Source organism: Chiloscyllium punctatum, chromosome 10, assembly GCF_047496795.1.
Source record: "Chiloscyllium punctatum isolate Juve2018m chromosome 10, sChiPun1.3, whole genome shotgun sequence".
NCBI classification, from domain to species: domain Eukaryota; kingdom Metazoa; phylum Chordata; class Chondrichthyes; order Orectolobiformes; family Hemiscylliidae; genus Chiloscyllium; species Chiloscyllium punctatum.
The window spans coordinates 40,601,268-40,614,582 of record NC_092748.1 but is presented as its reverse complement, the minus strand read 5'-3'; positions in this window follow the sequence as shown (position 1 = coordinate 40,614,582).

The following is a 13,315-nucleotide window of genomic DNA, read 5'->3' as shown; positions in this document are numbered from 1 at the left end:
ACCTTTTCATGCAGAGGGTGGTACGTGTATGAGCTGCCAGAGGATGTGGTGGAGGCTGGTACAATTGCAACATTTAAGAGGCATTTGGATGGGTATATGAATAGGAAGGGTTTGGAGGGATATGGGCCGGGTGCTGGCAGGTGGGACTAGATTGGGTTGGGATATCTGGTCGGCGTGGACGAGTTGGACCAATGGGCCTGTTTCCATGCTGTACATCTCTATGACTCTATGTTGGCGTCTGACAAGCATTAGACTATTTTGGACTCTTTACATAATTAATTAGTGCTCTGTTGCACACTGAGTCTGATAGGAATCTCATATCCCTTCAGTTTAATTTTTAGCTGTTTCAACCCCTTTGATGCACTAAATGCACAGATCAGTTTTCCTTCTTAGATTTGCATTAAATTTTATCCTCCAATCGTCGACTCATTTAACTGTTCAGTTCAACTCTTTTTTTCCCGAGTTGCCTCATCAGAATTTTCTGCCTCTCCAAGTTTGGTAATTTCAACAAACTTAATCATATTGCTGTGAGTTTCTGAAAGCGAAATTGAAATGCAAGTAGTCCATTGTACACAGAAATCTGGGACACTCCAGTCAATACTCACATCTTCCCAAGTTGACATAACTCCTGTCTAAATGATCTTTGGTTAATTTTATTTCCATTCCTCAGATTTAGCCTGCTGTGTGGAACTTTGCCAAATGACTTTAGGACCTGAACAACTGCTACCTACATTTTTACAGTGCCATCAGATTTTAGAGTCGTACATCACAGAAAGAGATCACTCTGCCATTTGAGACAATGCTAACTCTGTTCAAGGAGAATCCAGTTTGTTCCATTTCTCATTATTCCTTGTAATCTTTCGCCCTTCATGTATTTTTGATATCTGCTGTCAAATATATATTCACCAATCAGACAGTGCATTTCAAATTATAACACTCATGTTTTTCTTCATCATCTGTGGCAGTTTCAGTAATCAACTTACATGTGGGCCCTAGGTTCATGGCCTTCTAGCCATTGGAGTTTTCCTTTATTTACCTGATCAAAGGCTTACCTAATAAATAGCTCTCTCACATCTTCCCTTAGTATTCTTTATGGTAAGGAGGACAACTCTACTTTCTCCAGAATACCTAAGTAATTCTTCATCCCTAGTGTCATTGATATTTATTTTCTGCATGTTTATCCCCCTCGTAAAGTGTGGTGACCAAATTTGCATGTGGCGCCTCAATCAAAGTTAATCCAATGCTTCAGATAGTTTTAGCCTAACTTTTGGGGTTTTGCAATTTGTCTTTTGATTTGAAGCCCCCACTTTATTAGTTTCATTGTGAACATGTTCTGTTTCTGTCAGAGACTTGTACACAAACACTACTAGGTGTCTGATTTGCCTCTTTAAAATTATAACATTTAACTTGTTTTTCTGAAATTATTATTTCTATAAAAATGCATTTTGTCACATGTTTCTGTGTTAAAGTTAATTTGGCAAGTGTTTGAGCATTTCATCAGCACGCCTATGTCCTCTTGAAGTACTTGTGAGCTCCATCGCTGTACTGAATGGGATAGATTCAGAAGAGATGCAGAAGCTCAAAGTTGAGCTTCCATGAGATGCGTGGATCGTCAAAAACAGAATTGTATTCCACAACAATTCATAATTCATAACCCACAATATTCCTCATTCTATCGTTACTGTCAGTTTAGGACATCAACATGAATTTAACAAAGAGGAGTCTTTTGAACTGATCTTAGGCTAGCTGATTTAAAGTGATTTGATGTATACTGTTGCAAGAATAAATCTGGAATATTTCAGTAACATTGACAAATTGTTTCCAGTGAGTCTACAAGTGCATTTACCTCAAATTGGCAACTTTGGGCTAGAGGCTGTGCCAGATTTTGGATATTGCCAAATCTCAGATTGGGTGCTTCAGATTTTGTCCAGTTTGAGTGGGATCAGGGTCACTTGGAACATGAGATAGTCCTGCACTGGTTGTGATGCTCTATTTCAATTGTTCAGTGAAGTTGGTACTTTAAAAAATTTACTCACTGAAGCTTGATTTACAGAACAGGACAATGGTTTATGGCTTTTCAGACAACTCCAGTTTTTGGAATCGTTGGATTTTAGACATTTAATTTTCTTTCAGATTCTTTTAATAATTTAGAAAATACCTTGAGACTTATTTGTTTTAAATACTTTCATTTTTTGTTCCTTTTTCATAATCAGTTCTTCTAATTATTCTACATTTTCCTCGAGGACACCTATGTTGTCACTTCTAAATTACTTGTAAAGCAATTAATGGAAGAATATTGTTTGCTCTCTCTTACCTACATCCTCTGGAATAGTGAACCGTACTCTTTATCCTTGCACAGTCCTACCGTCTGTTTTACTATTATTTCTTATTTGGATAACTGATGGAATTCATCAAACATAGAACATATGTTTTAGAACATAAAGAAGGCTGAAAGGTTGTGTTAGAATAGAAATGCATAGATAGAGATTTTAAAAAATCAGAAGGAAATGTTCAATTATTCGTAGGCATTACACACCACTAAACCATCGCAGTGAAAATTAAGCAGGACTTTTAACTAGTTTGGAGGGACATTAAAAGGAATACTATTAGGTGATTTTCAATACCCTAAGGCAGACTAGAATAAAATTAATAAATGTATTAAAAAGTGGGGACACTTTTTTGAAGAACAGCATCCTAAATCCTTATCATCCTAGAGACCAACATTTATTCTCAAGATGGTATTAAATATTTTGAATTCTGTTTTACTTGTGTGGAATTCCTCAGTTAATGATAAAATGTCCAGTGGTCTGACATTTTGAAGTGGACATTATTTTTCTCAGCAGTTAAAAAATACTGAATCCAACCGTAACATTGCTTGTAAAACTAGTTGCACTTTTGTCAAAATGTTTCACATAACCTTTCTTTAGTTCATGCTAAGCCAGTAACTCTGCTTCTTTTTGAGAATGCCAGTGACTTTTGAAGTAAAGAATCTTTTCAATTTGACTTTAAAGCTTGTTATCTCTCAATTTTCCTACATAAATACATAATAATGAGGCACTGATCTTATGACTGTGAAGCAGAGCAGACTGCTACCTATATTTAGATCAGAAGGCTCTCTTGCTTACATCCTGTTCAGAGTAGTGCTCTCTCCACCTTATTGACCCACCAGTAATAAAACTGACATCCCAACAAGCATTATGGCAACAGACTTGTTCTGTTATCATCCTAATTACGATACTGTTAAAGAAATCAGTTACAACAACAGAGATAAGTGCATCAAGGTGATAGGATAGACAGTGAACCGCAGAACAGAGAGTAACTCTGACCATTTTCAAAGAACTGATTTGAATGCATAAAGAGATGTTGGCTGACCTTTTTAGTTGTCTACTTGTATGGAAGAGGACATTGAGGAATCATGGCAAAAGTTTTGAGGAGAAATATATTTTATCTACAGGATTCAGTTCTGTGTTACCTGATTCAGAGTCATGAGTATTTCCATACAAAAGTATTAGATAGTAAAAACAAAATTAAATAATAGCAGCAATACAACTGTGGTACAGGATACAATACTCTGAATTCAGAATTAGGTCACATATCTGGGATCTGGTCTGCAAAATGAATACTGTGAGCTATGTACCACAAGGACAAGATTATAACATTGTTGTTGGTTCATTTTGTTGGAAAATGCATCACACTTTTTGTTATGCCCAATTTCAATAGAGTACAGCTTGCTCTGTTTATAATCTGATAAACGTAAACTGAAGCAGCATTTCTATTGTCAGAATTTCAAAGTAGCAACACACAATAGTGATGAGTGTAGTTTAGAAGCTAAGATTGTGACAATAAAGATCTACTGTAGACTTTCCCTGATGCTCAAACCATGGAGTTGACTGATACAGAATAAGCAATGTTCAATGGTTGATCAAAATGACAACTCGTCACGTTTGTCATTATTGATGTTTTGCTTCTGGCAATTGTGAGGTTGCCTCAGCACGTCAGTATACTGTCAGGTATAGTGCAATAGCACAGATATTGTAATTTCTGAGTTAGCTTGAGATCTGGTTGATTCTGGTGACTGTACTATAATATAAGTGCTGACTAGATATGTAGCTGCATACATATAGTAATAGTAATTTATTGTTATATGTATTTATGAAAATATAGTAAAATGGGTATAAGTCACCATTTTAATTATATAAGTTATAAAAATAAAAATTATTAAGAAATAAATCATACAAAGTTAGGACAAATTTCATTTTTTAATCCATTCATGGTTTCTTGATTTCCTCCATGGCTACAGGATTCTGCAACACTCTGCAGCTGCCAAACCATTTCTTGAGGCTGTAACATCAAGGAGCAAGCATGCTGATGCAGCTCCTGCCACCACTGACCAGACTCAGAACGTAGCCTCTGCCAAAGCCGCCTCATCTCTGCTGATATACCAGCTATCGCCATAGCCGGGAGACTGTCTCAACTCTTGAGAACCATGGCCCATCTCAACATCTGAGAACCAATTGATCTTCCAAATTAATTCTGGAGGACCAAGGGAACATTCACAATGTTGTCATTGCAGTTGCCGCCAAAACATCAAAGGAAAAGAATGGATCCCAAGTCATCGACACAAGAACATTGCTAAAGCTGCAACCGCCATGGCCATGTGGAATGGAGCGGATCCATTGCTCAACAAGTCCTCGCAACCTCTCTCCATCACCACAGCCCACAGAAAGAAGAAAAAAGTGAATTTGATTCAAAAGTTAAATGAGGAAAGATAAAATGAAAAAAGAAGAAAGAGGGATGTTGTCGGACGTGAGAGAAGGAGTGGTTTGGCCGGGAGCCTGAACACATCATACCCTGTTGCCTTCGCCATCTTAAAATGCAGTGTGTATATATATAATACATACACACACACACACACAAAACAAATGCATTGATTTTATGCATTCTTATTCTTAGAAAATCCCATTGGATCTGTTATTCAAATTTCTGATATGCACTCCCATTCTGCAAGTTCATAAAATTAACATTTGCATGGATTTATGTTTTGACATTTTCATAAATCAAAACAGTTCTATTTTCTTGAAGTTCTGAAAGCCTGCTTAAGTGCATTGGCAAGAATTAAATGCCCTTATATTAACAATGCTTTCAAGTTTTCACTTATATCACCCTTGGGTCTTTCTCCCAGTGTCTTTTCATATATGTTGGATAGTTTTGAAAACTTTGATAGTTTTCATGTTGGTGCTAGTGCTAGATAAAAACAACACCCAAATGCAAGTGCAAAGCCTTGATGTAGCAGTCATAAATTTATTTTATTGTGTTGGAACTAATTATTGATAAAATCATCATTACACTTTTGGTTAATTCATACATATTATGCGCTGCTTCATCAAGTCAGGGTAAAGGACTTTCATGGAGAGACTGAATTCTGAGGAGCAACACAAACCTGAAGCTATGGGACTTCAGCATCAATGTCATAGTATATCAGCATCTTACCTCCTATGACCAGATTTTCAGGAGTTAAAGAGGAAGTTAAAAAGTAGGACCTCAAATGCAGTAAGTTCTGGATTAACTGCAATATGCTAGCAAGAAAAATGGGAAAATGGGGCGAATGAGTATATAGCTTGCGGCAAGGGACAGGCAGAAGGAAGGAAATCTGATCCTTGTGGCTTTGAGACCAGTCTTGGACAATGAGACTTCTAATCAAAAGGGATGGGTTACATCTAAGAAGGACTAGAACAAATATCCTCATGGTGCAGTTCTCGAGTATGATCAGAGAAGATTTAAATTGGCAGGAGTATGGACATCATAATATACAAGCAGAAAAGGAATATGTGCTAAAAGGAGAGAGCGTTTGGACAATACTAGTGGAAGCAGTTTAACCGTATCACAGATGGAGAATCATGAGAAGCATAAACACAGCTGTAGAATGCATGTATGTAAATATGGCAAGTATGGCAAATAATGTTGGTGACCCATAAGCAGAAATGTCCTGTGGGAATATGATGAAGTGACAATAACAAAAGCATGCATTAAAAATTGTGATGGTGACAGTGCTGAATAGGAAAGATGTTGCAGTGTTGGAAAAAGAGAAAATGTCATTGATAGGCACAAGGACAACATCCAGTTAAAGTTGAAAGAAACAAAGAAAAGGGTTTGTTCATACCACTCAGGATATTCCTTAGGCCTCCAAATTGTAATGAGAAAGTGTTTATAGAGAGAGAGAAAGAGAGAGAGAGAGAGTGAGAGAAGACCAAATTTGCAGAAAATCATAGTTGTGTGCAAGTACTGTAGGGTGAAGAAGTTAGGGGAATTCAATTGATTAGGATAATGTTAAAACAAATGGCAAGGAGGACAAATATCTGTAATATGTGCAAGAGAACATCTTCAGTCTGAATGTTCTTGGCCCAGTTAGGAAGAAGGAAGATATTAGGGAATAAGGTGGATCAAAGCATAGAATGACAGAATTATTACAGCACAGAAGGAGGTTATTCAGCCCATCATGTCTACGCCGGCTCTCCGAATGAGCAAGTTACTAAGTGTCACTTTCCTGACCCTTCTTCCCACAACCCTGCACATTTTTGCTTTCCAAATAGACTATGTTTCTTTGCTGGTGAACTTAGATAAATGTGATCTTTGTATTATAGAGTTGGGACGAACATGGAACAATGTCAAGGAGTTGGAAGAATCTAAATTGGAAAGGGGCTACTTTGAATGAAACAAGAAGAAATCCAAACAGGGCAAAATGGAACCAGACAGACAGGAAAAATTGTAGTGGAGCAATGGGTGATCTTCATGGAGATTTTTCAATGACAAGCTAGGCATATCCTAACAAGGATGAAGTGTGGGTTTTCCAAAGGCAGGGTTCCTTGGATGATGAGGGAGATGGAGAATATGATGAGACAATTAAAAAAAGACAAGGCATATGTATGACAGGTGAATAATTTGACAGAGAAAACCAAATCAGATTCATTAGTCTGAATGCTGAGAAAGACTATTATAAACACAGCCACAACAATATCGCAAACATCAGTCAGACCATTTATCCTCATGTTGTGGTTCACCTAATTGGGGCGTGGAAGAATCCACATTGATGGTTCTGCAGGTGCCCAACTGTGAATTTCAACTGACTGCCCTGCATTTATCCACAGACAATGAGGCAATTTTATATTGGCCTGCTCCAGCAGGCAGTCAGGCTGTTCAGCAGAACAGGCCTTTAAATCAACGGTAGGATGCATACATTCCTACAATGTCAATAGCTCTTTATCAATGCTGAGTCACCTCACCCCAGTGGCCCAGTCATCCTGGCACACCTGAAAACATTCCAGCATTTGTGGCATCTCCCTCACCCCAGCAACCCAGACATACCCACCTCTGCCCACCTTCCTGTTGCCCCTTGTACCCTCAACTCCTGGCACCCCCTTCTGCCATATCTGAATGCCCTCCAGTATGCTGGCATCACTGACTGCCCCTGATGCTTTCCCCCCTCTCCTACACATTATTAAAATGTAATTTTTTCGTTACTTTCTTAGATTTCAACTTGATATGTTTTTCTTGATCATGATACTTCAGGTCGTGTAAGTGAGCCCTGCAACATGTCTCGACCTGCACAATAATTATACTGCTTGTAGTGATTCTAGGGGTTTAATAGAAAATGTATGCCCATATATTTTTGCCATTGGTTTAATAATTAGGTCTCACATAATCGTTCTTGACTTTAGAAGGCAACAGAATAAAGTAAATTACTGCACAGCGAAAAGTGGCACCGAAAACCTGTAATTTACAATGTTTGCAGACTTAATTATTCTGCATTGAAGAATAGTGAATAACAAATAGCTGTATTTTCTGCACTGCCAATGTATTCTGAATTGAACCTGACACACATCCATGAATGTTATTTGACAGTTCACTGCTGACCTTCCATGGAGTATCTCTGACTCTTTGTATCGCTCTGGCATTTTCAGTTGGACTAATCAACTGGAACAAAACTTGTTGATATTTACTCCTCTGAACATGATTATCACAAACAAAATTTAAATATGTAACTCTCATGTTCAAATAGATCTGTCAATCAAGCATAATTTACAATCTGCTCATATGTCATTTGTTCAGAATCTGTTGCAGGGCTTATTTTCTTCTGTCTGAGCCCAATATATTGTTGTATTTCACTTAGCTGAAGCACAGATGCATCAGGAAAATGGAAGAGCTCATTTACAAGCTGGACAATAAAATGGCATTAAATGTAAAGAAAAATGTCAAGCTAGCATAAGGGGTACCAGTCAAGTGAATTGTTTTGTCCTGATGGCATAATGATAATGTTTAATGAAAAGGTAAAATGAGCCTCTGAGGTATGCTCTGATGTAACTGTGATCTCAGTAGTAATGTGACAGGAGTCTGTTATAAGGTTGGGACTTGTACAACTCAGATCAAAGAGGTCAGCAGCCTTACCATCATATATTTATTGTTAATAAATGTCATTTTTAAAAAAAAGAACACACACAAGGAAGAGGAGTAGGCTGTTGGTCCTTTGACCCTGCTCTGCTATTTAATAAGATCATGCCTGGTCTGATTTTAAACTCAACTCTCCGTTCCTGCATATTCCTGATAATCTTTCATCCCTCTGGTAACAAAGCATGCATATGCTTCTACCTTAAAAATATTTAAAGATTCTGCCTTTTTAAGAGGGAATTCCAAAGTCTCTCAACCCTCAGAGAAAAAACAAAGTTTCCTCATCCATTTTAAATGGGCACCCTTTTATTTTTAGATTACGACACCAAGTTCTAGATTCTCTCACAAGTAGAAACATCCTTCTAACATTCATCAGTCAAATCCCCTCAGGATCTTATTATGTTTAAATTATGTAACCTCTGACTATTCCAAACTCCAGAGGATAAAGGCCTCATAAGGCAACCTGCTCATTGCATGTATTAGTCTTGTAAAACTTCTCTGAACTGTTTCCAATGCATTAAGATCCTTCTGTAAAAATGGTGACCAGTACAGAGGCCTAGGAATCTGGCTTGAGCTTATGCAGAGCAGAACAGCCCATACTAAAACATGTAGCAGTGGTTGAGACACCATTCTAGGATAGATAGCATTTTTCTGAAGAACCACAAGCAAAACTCAGCAAGCAAAAAGCAAGATTGAGGAACTACGAAACAAAAGTCCTGACAAATATATGCAGTGAGCCCAATTATCAGTAATATTCTTTTATGGTTAAGTATTGACAACACCTGAGCAGAATTTCAGTCAGAACTAGGAGTGTTTGATGCTTATTTTCAGCCCATGAAGAATTGTTTTCAAACACACCTACTTCAATCAACATTCCAGCAGACAGGGGAATCAAACACGTCTTCATTAATGATTTATATAGATTGGCCAGTTAGTGTAGTTACAGCATGTTGAAAGTTGTGCTTATTTGAGTTCATAATAGTTGGCATCTTCAACAATAAATTTTGATTTATTTAGCAGCATAATGAAGATTGAGCATTAGAGCAGGCAGTAGAACTGGTTCAGTACAATGATGAGGCTGATTTGAACCTGACAGTTTACTAGGTGCAAAGATGTCCACCCTGGCTGTCAGAAGACCAACCGAAATTGGTGAAATGGCTGCAACCACCATTTTGAAACGTTTGCACTGTGGTACAAGGCGGCAACTCAGACACCAAGTTTGTCCAGCAAGGGGTCTAATCCTTTCATCACTTCTGGTCATTTTGCACTTTTTGATTACCAATTAAATAAATAAATCAAATAGATCACTATAGACCAGAGGAGAATGAAGAGGATAAAGATATGGAGATTACAAATTTTCTTATTTAAATAAATTTTGTTCACCTGACAGCAGAAGATGATGATCTAGATCAGGATCTTTGGTCAGTCAGTATAAAAGCCAAGAGTTTGATGCAAATATTTTCTCAATTCAGGAGGAACCAATCTATGTGCCTGATAATTTAGAACAATTTCACACTGTACACCTTCACTCTTTTTTGAGTGTCTAACTTCACAGTTCAGTAGTCTTTCATTGTCACACCATTCCTTTAGCAGAACATATCATGGCAGCACTAAGACTAATTGGAATCCAGGCAAGTGGAAATAGTTCCCTTTCAATGAGCACCCGCTTTGTCCTGCTCTTGTTGAGGCAGCCTGCTAGAGATCAAACCATTCAGAGCGATGAGATTTGGAATGATATTACTAATCCTATTCTATTCATTTCAGCCGTTGAAAATATGGTTCTAGGCCATCCATTGCTTTGCTGCACCATTTTAAACAACCAGATCAGGCAAAAATGTGGGATCAGACAATTGAATTGAAGAGCAACAAACTTTGGGGGAAATGGTGAGGTTGGAAATACATTCAGTTAAATAGGAATGTTTAAAATTAAATGCTTCAGTCAAGAGTGTTAAGAAAAGACTCATAGATAGAGTCATTGAGTCATAGAGGTGTACAGTATGGAAACAGACCCCTCGGTCCAACCCATCTATGCCAACCAGATATCCCAACCCAATCCAGCTGCCCTCCAAATAATATATTTTAATATGACTTATTGTAGTTTGCTAATTTTTTAATGACAGTGCTGGGCTTTTAGGTAGGTGAAGAACAAGCAAAACAGATAACCATTTGCTGAAAAAATGTAATCATATGGGAATTGATAACTAGATTATTCAAGTCAAGCCACCTGAGTCCATGAACATAAGCCAAACATAAGACCAAATACCATCAAGCAGGCGAATTGAAAAATATTAAATGTTCACATAGCCAATTAGCTAATTGTAAAGATTTAACCAGAAGGCCTTCACTTGGTGTTCAAGATTTCTAAATATTGCAACTTTCTTCTGTTTATAGAATAAGATTATTATCATCATTAGGGAAACTATTTTCACCTTAAGAATTATATATTTGAATAAATACAAAAATGGTGTGGAGAATATAACTTGGAATTTTGCATAAGCTTGGTATTAGAATTTTCAATTGCGCAGGAATAAAATTGTATGTGGAAAGTATTTTGAGAAAGCACTGTCACTAGCTATATAAAAAATATATGTATTCATAAACATATTGTAAAAATAAAGCTTACAAATAAAAGATAGTTAAAGTAAATAAAAATAAATATGGAAAAGATTGCTAAATTATATAAAAATAACAAATCTCAGCATTCTCCAATTCAAGAAAAATGAACAGTATAGACATGAAAATAAAACAATACATACTTAGTTACATGTTATGCCAATGTTACATTTCTACAAAATGTTGTATAAAACTATCTTTCTTTTGCCTCCAACTATGCTAAAAAGTTTTGCTAAGGTATTAGGATAGTATCCAGTAGAGTACATATCTCCACCACACTATGTTAACTCAACACTGTTACAATTATGCAGCTCTCAGCTCATCAACCAGACAGCAAAAGCCTATTGGCAAAGCTAAAAAAAACTTGAGAGCTTCCATTTCAATGAGGTAGCTTCAGGCCAATCTACATCCAGCAAATTGCTCTAAAATTTGACATTTTAGAGACAAATTACACTACAATAGTGAGAGATACCACAATATTATAAATAAACAAGTCATGATATTTTAAAAGAAAATTTTACCCAATATTTATGTAGCTTTGAAGAAATCGTATCCAGATCTAGATCTACAGGTGTTAGAATCTGGAAAAGTACATGGGGGAGGGTGTAAAGATACAAGTTTGAATATGTAGATGAGCCTCTGAAGTATGGTGTATTGGAACTGTGACATCAATAGTCACGTTTTACAATCTGGTAGGAAGATTGGGAAATGTACAGCTCAGAGCACGGAGCTCTCAAGCATAACCACATATATACTTTAAAAATAAACATTGTTGAAAAGAAATCCAGAAGTGATGTCTGAGCTTGTATGAAGAACTGAAGAATTCATACGAAAACAGATGGTGTCAAATTTCTTGCGTGCTGTTGGCATCCAGGCAAATGGATTGCATGCCATCACACTCCTGATTTGTGCTTGCAAGTGGTGAACTGACTTTGGGAATTTGGGGGCTGAGTTACTTGGGCAGAATTCCCAGCCTTTGACCTAATTTGCCTTTCAGGGACCTTGGTGGAGTGAGCTGGTTGCATTAAGGAGCTAGCATAATCATGGTAAGGTCTGCTCATCTCGTTCCCACCAGTAGGAAAATTAACCCTCATTAAGTCAGTGTCATGAATAGATTGATGGGGGTAACCTAGGCTAGGCCAGTACACCTGTTAACGAGTCACATAAAGATAATGATTCCTCAACCCACTGGGATTAATGGAGGTGCAGAACTCTCAGAGGACTCCAGAACCTTCTGAAAACAATGAACTAAATCTAACTGGGTTTGCAAATGGTTTCCAAGTGGACCTCTCTCAAAGGCAGTTAGAGTCAGATTCAGGGATCTGGCACCAGGAACAGAGTGCCTTCTGAAAGACACCCATCTGCCTCTGTATTTGATACCCCTCTTTTTGCTGGTGAACACCTTTCTGTGACCATGCCTAAATTACCTGTATTGTTCCTAGGCCTTTGTTGTTGCATTAACAGCAGAAGCTATGACTCAAACTGACGGGCAATTGATTATTGCCAATCCCTGATTAGCGAGCAGTTCCTGGGAGATGGAATTTATGTTATTGTGATTTTACTTCCAGAGATGGGTGTTAAGATAAATTTAATTTCATCTATCTGCAAAAGCCTGTACACATGGAATCAGTGAAATCTTAGTGATTCTGCCCAAAATTAGCATTTATGTAAATATCACAATGCCCAACAGAGCTGTTGACATTTAATTGAATTTTTTCTGAACTTCTTGGTGGGGCTGATGAGGGCAATCATGTGGGATTAGATGCTTTGGGGTGGGAATGATGTTTAAGGGCTGTTTTGGGGTGGGATACCCAGTAGAGGAGGCTCATCAGGCAGGTAGCTGGATACAGAAGGTAAACTGCCTGAATCCTTTAAGTCCCTACCTAAATAACTGACAAGTTTCCCAAAGCTGGAGAAACCTGAGTGGTAGGTGGTGGCTAGAGGCAGATTTGAGTCAAGGAATAAATCTTTCACACATTAACCCCCCACATCTAGCTGCCTCAAGCCAGTCCACCTCCTCCCTTAAATATATATCTTGAACACTTTTAATTACATTCAGGTTCTGCTTCTTTGACCTTGGTGACCAATTTGTGAGTAAAAAGTAATTTATGTTGGCTAAAAGTCAGCTTTAAAGACCAAAAAAAAGTATGACTAAACATGGCATGGGCATCCAGCATCAACACTTATGGAACTAAATTGAAAGGCTGTTTTTAAATTGAGTAAAAGAGATTATAAAATCTGAACCTTGGTACATGTTCAG